The following is a 10,810-nucleotide window of genomic DNA, read 5'->3' on the forward strand; positions in this document are numbered from 1 at the left end:
AGGTATCGGCATTACCTTCCTTTGCAATAAATTAATAAGAATTTTTGAACTTCAATCGCAAGAATCCTAAGAATTACCTTGCATTTATTTACAGTATGTAAAAAAAGTATTTACACCCCTTGGGCACTATGCACATTTTGTGATGAAACATGTATAAAATTTAAAGTTTGACAGGAACCTAGTACTACGTTTTGTTCAGAAACTCATGCCAAACATTTTGCTACAAAAAGCTCATGAAAAGATGATTTCTATAAAAAGTTATATAACAAATACTATTACGAAAATAAAAAAGGTGCAAAAAAAGTTTGTACACCTTTCGAAAAATTAACATAAATAATGTTATTTGTTGACAAATCACCATAAATCCAGTCTCCCAACTCCAAATAGGCATCCTTGACTGATTAAAAAAATAATTTGGATTGAATATAAAGTTTACTAACTACTTAGTATAAAAGTTTATATAACTCTGGAAATTCTATATAAAACTTATCTAAACTTAATTTTGCAAACTTTTAATTCAACTAAATGTCAATATATTACCATAGAATTGCTAAATAAACATTTTGGAGTGGGTATAACACCGTTTTGGGGGTATTTGTATCGATAGAATAGATTTTTCGTTGGAATTTCGTACCAACCCGGAATTACGTCGTAGGAAAATCCGCCGGCATCCGAACCGGTCCACGATTCACAAGTCAACCTATGTGGAATCAGAAAGGGCATAAAATTTCCGATCTTTTGATACCCATACATCTAGGTTTTCTTTAAAACCTACGTTTTTAAATACCTGGGCAAAAAGTAAGTTTGATCCACGAGAACAAAAATTACGAAATTCCATACATTTTTGGCAGGTTGCTCAAACGAAACCATAACAACGTTTTTGCTTAGGTATTTAAAAACGTGGGTTTTATAGAAAACCTGGATGTATGGGTATCAAAAGATCGGAAATTTTATGCCCTTTCTGATGCCACATAGGTTGACTTGTGAATTGAGGACCGGTTCAGATGCCGGCGGATTTTCCGACGACGTAATTCCAGGTTGGTACGAAATTCCAACGAAAAATCTATTCTATCGATACAAATACCCCCAAAACGGTGTTATACCCACTCCAAAATGTTTATTTAGCAATTCTATGGTAATTAATTGAAATTTATTTGAATTAAAAGTTTGCAAAATTAAGTTTAGATAAGTTTTATATAGAATTTCCAGAGTTATATAAACTTTTATACTAAGTAGTTAGTAAACTTTATATTCAATCCAAATTATTTTTTTAATCAGTCAAGGATGCCTATTTGGAGTTGGGAGACTGGATTTATGGTGATTTGTCAACAAATAACATTATTTATGTTAATTTTTCGAAAGGTGTACAAACTTTTTTTGCACCTTTTTTATTTTCGTAATAGTATTTGTTATATAACTTTTTACAGAAATCATCTTTTCATGAGCTTTTTTTAGCAAAATGTTTGGCATGAGTTTCTGAACTAAACGTAGTACTAGGTTCCTGTCAAACTTTAAATTTTTTACATGTTTCATCACAAAATGTGCATAGTGCCCAAGGGGTGTAAATACTTTTTTTACATACTGTATTTATTGATTGATTGATTAGATTTAACAAACCCGATGGTTCTTTAAAGACACAAAACTAATAAAAAATTGGCAAATAAAATGTAGTGAAAACGAAACTAATTACACATACTTTGGTGATGTCGTTATCCATTTGCAAATGTTTTTGTTAACTTTTTGTGTACTTACCTCGTTTAAGGATCCGTTAGATAGAGATTTGGCTTAGTTTGTTTTGTCTTGTACAATTGATTGCACACTAACATGTTTTGTTGTGTTTTCAAAGACTTTTTCACGGCTACTGAAGACTCTCCTTTTGAGGCAAAAGTCTAGCGTTTATCGTGAGCGTGGTTTTAATTAAATGTTAATTGTCCGAAACGAAGTACGTTTTCGTTTCCGACTAACTATCCTGTTGAATCTCACTTTTCAGGTAATTTATAAGTCATATATATATATAAAATAATCTTTAAGCTGCTTCAGGTCGAGACGCTAGCGCTAGACCCGAGTAAAATGATCTGCGAGATTATTTTTTTCAAATTTTCTTGTTCTAGACTTACCTTAGATCTTAGCTAATACATCCACTGCCGTCGTTGAGATCTGCCTTAGGCGTGTTTTTGCTGAGGCCTTTTACCGTTATGACAAACGTTTTTTTAGGACGTTCTTCAGCTTGACTTTCTTCTTGTACCGTAGTTTCGATCGGGTATGGGCTCTGGTAACAATGGTTGTTCTGAAACGCTGGTCTATTTAAGACTCCCAAAATGCTCAAAATCTATCTCCAAAGTCCTGAAGAAGCAAGGACACTCAGCAAGGATGTAGTGACTAGCTCCAGCGAACTAGGAACAACCCAATGGAAATAAGTCAGCAGCAAGTACTGGACTTGAATAACATGTCAGATTTTAAACGCTTATATTCTTCTTTCAGACAAATCAAAATGGCACGAATTTTACACCATTCGATTCTAAATTTATTCAACTTTTTTCTATTGAATTTTAACATTTTCAAACTAGTGTAACTATTGCAACCAGCCTTCACTGAACACTAAGATCTGGTACGCAGTGGTGCGGTTTTCGTGTCACTCTAGACCTAGTGGATATTATCTCCATCTATTAATCACTAGGTTCCCAGTTCGATCCTATGTTCAATTACTTTTTAGATTTTTATTTATATATATATGACACTACGAAATTCTATTCCGAAATAATTATTTTAAACTAATAAAAAACATTTAAAAAAAAATGAAATATTAACTGTCGAGATTCGAACCAAGAACCTTAAACTTAATATTGCACCTTGTATTGCACTGCCTTTGACAACCACACCATTAAAAACTGTTGGATTCGGTTGGCTTGCTAGACATAAAGAGTTCCAAACTTATCCCGTGCGGTAGGCGCAGAAACCATGTCAGTTTTTTGTGCCCGATCCACACCGCCGTCACACCAAACTTCGGTTTCGGTGCATGGATCAAGCTATCGAGCTGAGTCGGGTTTGGCTCGTGACGGTGCGCATAGAAAAACCGGTATCATAGCCGGGGAGATGGCAACCCTATTCCGATCAAAGCAAACTGACATCAGTCGACATTAGCACGGTTGTCAAATGAGAGCCCACAACAAAAGCACTAGCTGTCAAATGGTAGCCCATAACAAATCTAGATTAAATTTTCAAAACAACCTATCCCTCATGGGTTTCCTATGCAGGTAGGGCCTTTTGAAAATTTAATCGAGAAATCATTGTTTGGGTTTTTGATTTTCAAATTTTCCGCAATTTAAACGATAAATTCCTGAAAAAACACGTGAATTGTGTTGCTGATGGCTAATTCTATCATATTCTTGTAGATTCCATCCCAATATTGGCTGAAAATTCATATCGAAAAAAGTGATTTTTCCAAGGGGGTGGTGCCAGAACAAAGTGACAGTAGACTCGCCCGTCACCAAAACCTTACTAGCCCACGCAGTTGTATTCGTGAGTAGCCCCTGTCTGAAACTAGTCCATGCGTTAGTGTTTGTGAGTAGCCCCTGTCGAAATTTTCTGGTGTTTAGTAGTGTTGGTAATGTTTTGGTTTCATTAAAATGGCAGCCTTAACATAGACCTGGATTTTTCTGTTTACCTTTTTTGCTTTTTTTCTTTTGGTCGACAAAACAGTGCGCCCGTACACTCAGAATCGGCATTAAACATTTTCCAGTTTGCTTTTACACATTTGCATGGGACTTTTGAGTTCAACCAGGATAACACACTTCGTGTAACCATAGTTATATGTATAATACTGATTGTCAGTGTTTGTTTTCTGAACTTCCAAGATGGCGTCTTCTTCGCTACCCCCTGATCATAGCAAACCGTTGTCGCACCCGTCAAAAGGTAAGCCTGATTGCAACTAGGGTACGTTATCCATTAGTGGACCCCTTTCCTATAGTGGACCCTCTGAAGGGTTTTTGATGAAAAATTCAATTAATTCACAATTTCAAGCGTGCTGTTGTCTACAAATCATTTATTTGGCATGTTCAGCATAATTTAATACAATGTTGACTAACATTAAATTGTCCTTTTCACCAAAATAAGTGTTTTGAGTTCGACATCTGAAATCAGCCATGGCCACTAGCATTTTCACAACAAAACTGCATTTATATTTTATGATTGAATTAAATATCCAATAATTTTTTGACTGATTATTTAACTTCAGCAAGTCGAAATAATGTAAATTTAAGGATCTTTACTAAAATATAGCGAAGAACCATTTTCGAGCAAAAATCAGGGGGGTCCAATATAGGACAACTAAAATCCAAACTTTTCCAAAAGTGGACCCCTGTTAATTTAATTTTCAAAAATGAAGAAAACTGTGTATCCAAGCAAAAGTTTCTCTGAAACATACAATAAATGCTTGTTTTTATCAACCTAAACGCATATTTTTTCAATTATGAGTATAAATAGCTGTTTTCATGTTAAAAGTACCAAAAAAAGCTGAAGCCGTAAGAATTTATAACTAATCAAAACTATAGTTAATTGCACTTAACAGAAGCATCATAATTGCAGTTTGAAATGATATTTTATAATAATAAATCAATAAAAAAAAACATTTTTTAAATAAACATGCGTGGTTTTATCAGCAACTGTAAACAAATCTATTGTTTAGTTTCGGTCAACCATTTATGTAATTAATATGGAAAAATTTGCATCAAGATTACTTTTTTTTTAAATTATTTTTATGTTTACAGTAGTTTTTGAAACGTTTTCTCTGATCTTTTTCGGAAATAAATGTGTTTAAATATCTGTTAGGTTTTTTGTTGTTTAAAGCCAAATTTGTTAACAAAACATATTTGTTTATGAAGAAAAGTGAGCAAAATCCATATTTTATTCATTATATCTATCATCAGACCTACACCATGCATCAAAACATCAAATATCGGTTAAATTTGGTATAAAAATAACAGTTTGCCTATAGTGGACCCGGGTCCACAATCGGATTATGGACCCGGGTCCACTATAGGAAAAGGGGGTCCATAACAGGCAAAACAATTTTTTTTTCAAATGGCTATTTTTCTGCTCAAAAACAAATAACTGATGAAACAAATAGTCAAAATTGTTCAAAAGACTTCAGATTTCATTGTTTTGTACAAAAGGTTATGAAAAAGTGCTTAAAATATTGAAAATTTGTGAAAAATGTGCTTCGGCTCTACTAGGGGGTCCACTAATGGTTAAAATACCCTATTCAATTTTGAAAAAAGGGCGCCTGTTTAACACAGACGGGAAGGTCAAGTACCTGGGATGTCAATTGAAAAAAAAAACGTTTCTCTAAAACCGTCACCCTACATGTCCCTAATTGCCCCACTTTACAGTTTTTCGCCCGGTTGGCGTTTTTTTGTGAGTTTACGAAAAAATTCTAAAATTGTATAGCTTTTTCGAAAAGTAGTATACGTATACGTCAAACTAAACTCAAAAATGAACTAATTTAAACTTACAGGGTGGCCACTCATGTCGGTAAAGTCGGGAATTCGCCAAAACCCACAAAAATGGAGAATCCCTAGAAAACTTGTTTGACAAATATTTCTTACTCATAAATAACTTTGTAATATTTTCCCCCAGTATTTAAATCAATTACGCTGAAATCTTTATAAGAACTAAAGTCAATATTTTACTTTTTTAAACTATTTCTGAATGAAAAGACAGTTAATTCATAACAGGAGGGTGCTGTGTCCTTTCCCTCGCCTAGACCAGACCAAAATCCATGATAAAGCTGTCAGACCAAATCTGTCAGACCAAGACTGTCAGACCATAGAGTAAAAATTCGCAATTCGCAATTTTCAGTGTAAGAACGGGCCTTGACCGATCTTATGCACTAGGTTCCCGACGAACACGCACTGCCCTTACACCTACATCTCACCCTTGCTCTGGGTCAGTACGAGCAACACGCTAGAACACGCTTTGAGTGTTCGTGCCAGGCATGCACACCTTCTTTTCCGGGTACGCATTTTAACTCGGCCGGGGTGGTACATTGCGTAAGGTTTGATGTAAGTATAAGCGCCTTACCATTTATAGTGTGCCTATCAACTTTCATTAAAGCAAAAACTGTTTTATTTTTATTTTTAGTTTGAATTCAAAAACTAGTTGTTATTTTACTGTGTATTGTTTTCTCCTGAAATCTTTCCTAGTTTTGAGTCGTGTTAATATGTTGCTATTTCTTTTGTCGCGGTGTTTTGTTACAATTGTTGGTCCTAAGCATGTTATAAAAGTTTACCAAAAGTACAATAGTTATATTTGTGTTAATCCGTTAACCATTCCATAAATTGAGTAAGGGCTCAAACCTCACTTGTTTGAAAAAAAGGGTGAAGATTGAAAACAATAGACAGTAAAAGAGAATATATTTTATAAAAAATCAAGAATCAATAGTAAGAAGCTGGATGTAGTAGTTGTAAAATTAGACAATAGTTAATAAATAGAGATAAAAAACAAGCTTAGATCAAAGTAATGATAATTTATAGGACAAATAAAGAATCATTCAAGTAAATAAATTCGCAATAAAAGCAAAAAAGATTAGGCAAATGATATTACTAGTACATTTAGGAAAATAATGGGTATTAAAAAGAAGAATCAATGAAGTAGTGAGAATCAGTAGAGCAAAATAAAAATAGGAGATAGGTGGTAGGTGAGAATGAAGAGAAGAGAAACCCCGTTGTGCGATGTTTCAGGTACATCCACAGCAGCTGACTCAACATACTGCGAATCAAAACAATACCGTCTACAATCAAAAATTACTTCCCTTTCCCACATTGTCGCGCCCTTTTCTTTCAGCCGTCTCGACTCTGACCCGCGGTGGTCAAAGGTTTACGAGCCGTTTCCACAGGCCACCAGCTAGGTCATCATGAGCCAACGTGGAGGTAAGAAAATAGGACACTTGCAAGGAACCAGAGCTATACTGTTCTGATCAAGATAATTGGGATGATCTAACAGAACTACGGATGTAGTTCGTTGCATGCTCTTAGGTATCAATCCTTGGCCTGCAAGACTGTCAGACCAAAGAGTAAAAAGTAAACAATCTTGGTATTTGACGAAGGTGCACAAAAATCAAGAAAAGAAAATTTGAAAAAGAATTTTATTTTTTCAATTCAATAACTGGATTTGGGCTGCAAAATTAAATAAATGCCAATAAATGATTGAATAGTGCGGCGTCCTGTACACCGACAATTAAATAAGCAGTCAAGAGCCTAATTCGCCCACTTTAATTTTTGATCGCGTTTTCCGTTTACACCTGAACAATCTTGAAATTATTTATGCGGAATTGTGATTCCTTTCGTTCCATCATTCCGTTGATGTAAACATACTTTGAATGTGTTAGTAAATTTCTGACTAGTAGAAAGCCTTATAAGACCGATTCTTTCGTGACGGGACAACGTTTGTACGCATATGTCTTCAGTTTTTTGCTGTTAACTTTAAAATCTGTGGGAAAAGGTACCAATATTTATACAAATTTGGAAAGTACATTAAATTTCCAATAAGATTCACTCCAGCAAATATTTAAAAACACAACGTTTGAGTCAAGTGAGATACAAATGTAGCGTGACTGGACAACATCGTACAATTGGATCATTTTGATTTTTATACACAAAAGTGAAGAATGGCAAAATTTTCAACGTTTATACATTTTACAACTTCTGCTCACAGATATGTTTAGAATAAGAACTTTGGTGTGGAAATATGTTTTTTGTGTGGTTCAAATAGTTGGAAAACATGGAAAATTATCAGAACCATCCAAAGTTCAACTTGAAAAAATGACTGCTTGGTAAACAAGTGCTAAGAATCGGTCATAAGCGTTTTTAGCATAACACACTTATAAATTTGATTGTGTCACGTTCCCCAGAAAACCATTCCCCAGAATGTACCATTTCCCAGAAAACTATTCCCCAGAATGTACCATTTCCCAGAAAACCATTCCCCAGAAAAGTTTCTTTCTCGAAAAATCAAAGTAGTTTCAAATATTAGTTTGTTTGAAATTTCTTAGAAAATATAAAAATTGGACAAGGTTATTTTATCCATGCCAAGAAATTTTTCTTTTTTTTGACAACAATTCTTGAGAAAATAACAGAAAATGTTAATTCGGCTTATGACTCGTTCTATTATTCTAAGAAATTTTCCCTTCTTTTTCAGTCATGTTAAATTTGTTATACAAATGCCGAATAAATTGCAGTTTCTTTTTATTTCTTGTTTTCCGTGAATGCTATTTTTATTTTGCAAAGAAGAAAAATGTTTGTTAAAATTAAAACATGATTATGGGTGTCATTGATATAATTCCATTTGACATATTGGACCTTTGGCATATTGCTCATTTTGCATGATTATTGAAATTTTCTAAATTTGATTTAACGTGAAGACTTCCATCATTGTCATGATTTTTCGATCAAAGATATAAATTTTGCTTCGCTTACAATAATTTGACAAAATTCCTTCAACAAGTTGTTTAGAATAGACCCTGCTGATTCATTTTGGTAACGATTATACCATTCCTTGTAACGTTATGGAAATCGTCATTAATCAATGATTGACAACTAAGACGTCAATGACTGTGCTACAAAATTATATAAATTTTGAAGCACAATTGATTTAGATCAAAAATTCCTTCAGTGGCTTCAAGAAGGCAACAACCGGCACATGCTGATTCCTTTTGGTGCTGAAATTCGTTAAATTGAATTTAATGCAGAATATTTTATAGTGATGATCAATTTTCTTCGAAAATGATCAACGGCTTCACCTTAAGGTGACAAAATTTAATTTATCATTTTTGGAAGAAGAAAACTCTCTTGACTTACAATAACTGATTAATTTTTCCTTCTTTTAAGGTCTCCTGACACAAGTTGAATTTCACCTTCTTTAAAGAAGGGAAAACTGTCTTGACTTGTGATATCTGCTAACAGAAATTGAATTTTTGCTTTAAAGTTTTTTTTTTTTCTTGTATTCTTTCTTGTTTCCATAAGGAAAAACTCTCTTGACTAGTGATAACAAATTTAAAAAGTTGTGTAAGTGGTCAATTTTTTTTCCCTTACTTAAAAAGGGAAAATTAAACCCGTGTCGCAGTTATAATCAGGGCTGTGGAGTCGGAGTCGGAGTCGGAGCCGGAGTCGGTGGAGTCGGGTCTTTTTGGGGACCTGGAGTCGGAGTCGGAGTCGGAGTCGTCAAAACTCGAACAGCTGGAGTCGGAGTCGGAGCCGGAGTCGGCTAAATTTTAAGAGCTGGAGTCGGAGTCGGAGTCGGAGCCGAAGATTTCTGATAACCCGGAGTCGGAGTCGGAGTCGGAGTCGGAGTTATCTTAAATTCAACAAAAAATATGTTTTTTTTTATTGTTCAGTATTTACTATATAACAGCTTGATTTACATAACTTCTTATGTTTTTAATTGTTTTTTACGTCGCATGCAATGCGTCGCCATTTTTTAAATTTTTTTTAATTTTTATTTTTTTATCAGATGCCATTATGTTTTTGAAGCTTTTTATTGTTATTGGAAAGCTCTAATTGTGTTATTTCACTATAATCACTAAATGATAACCTCTTACCCAAATATGTAGTATCATAATTTAAAAAAATATATAAAAAATATTTACTATGTAGTCAGACAAATCTTATTGATTCTTGACTGCTTCATTTTGCCTATATTTATGTGCCCTTCCAATTCAAATTTGACCAAATTTCATCCAGTTCTTTCTGAAAAAAGAACACACACAGTCATCTTTTACCCCGATAGCGAATGTCTTGGAGGTTTTAAGTTAAATCATTTTTTAGGAAAAAAATTACGAGGTACATAAAAAGATTACAAATAGTAATTACTGTTTTTGGAAATTGAAAAAGAGTCACTGACAGTTTAACTTTTGTAACAAATAATCAACGATAATAACAATATCTTACTTGGAACTCAACATGCGCATTTTGTTTATAACTGAGTGCAAGAAAATCAAAGTGTTGCATTTAAAATAATTGAAACTAACAAAAAATATCAAAAGAAGTTGCAACTAATTATGAAATAATCATTGAATGTTGATGTTGATGTTGATTTTAGGTAAACTATTTTGATATCGTTGCAAATTATCGTTCAACAAATCTCAAGACTTCAGTACAAAAATGAACTAATAAAAAAATGTATAGAAGAAAATGTAGGATTTTAATTTATTTTTCAAATATTATTAAAAAAACGAAATCAAAATATTATCAACCCGTAAGAATTTTCTCATACTGTATGTCCCACGCCAATATGACGGAAGGTGATTATCATTGCAAATCAATGTACCTTAAAAAATGAAATACTTGTGACCTAGAAAATATTTTACTTGTTTTTATTTTATTTTAAGTTTTTTCATATACAGTGGACTCTCTCGCTGTCGATATTGAAGGGACCGTTGAGAAAGGGAGTTATCAAATTATAGAACGAAAAATCAAAGCAATCTTCTTGAAGGGACTGAAAATTTTATTGACAGCTGGAGCAATATTGAAATCGAGAAGATCGACAGCCAGAGAGTCCACTGTATTTTGATGGAGGCACAAGATCATTCATAAAGCTTCGTTTTAGGTGAAGATTCACGAAGTATCGTGCGCCTACTTTTTAATGTATATTAATTTTTTAAATTAAAATAAATCAAAAAATTCCAGGGTAAAATATTTTCCTTGTCACAGATATTTGAAAAGGACCTCTTGAGCGTCCTTTCCACGAAGAAATTGTTCAGATACATTGATTTGCAATGATAATCTCATTCAGCCATGGCGTGATGTCCATGTACGTC

The sequence above is a fragment of the Culex pipiens genome, chromosome 1, assembly GCF_016801865.2.
Source record: "Culex pipiens pallens isolate TS chromosome 1, TS_CPP_V2, whole genome shotgun sequence".
Taxonomy (NCBI): Eukaryota; Metazoa; Arthropoda; class Insecta; order Diptera; family Culicidae; genus Culex; species Culex pipiens.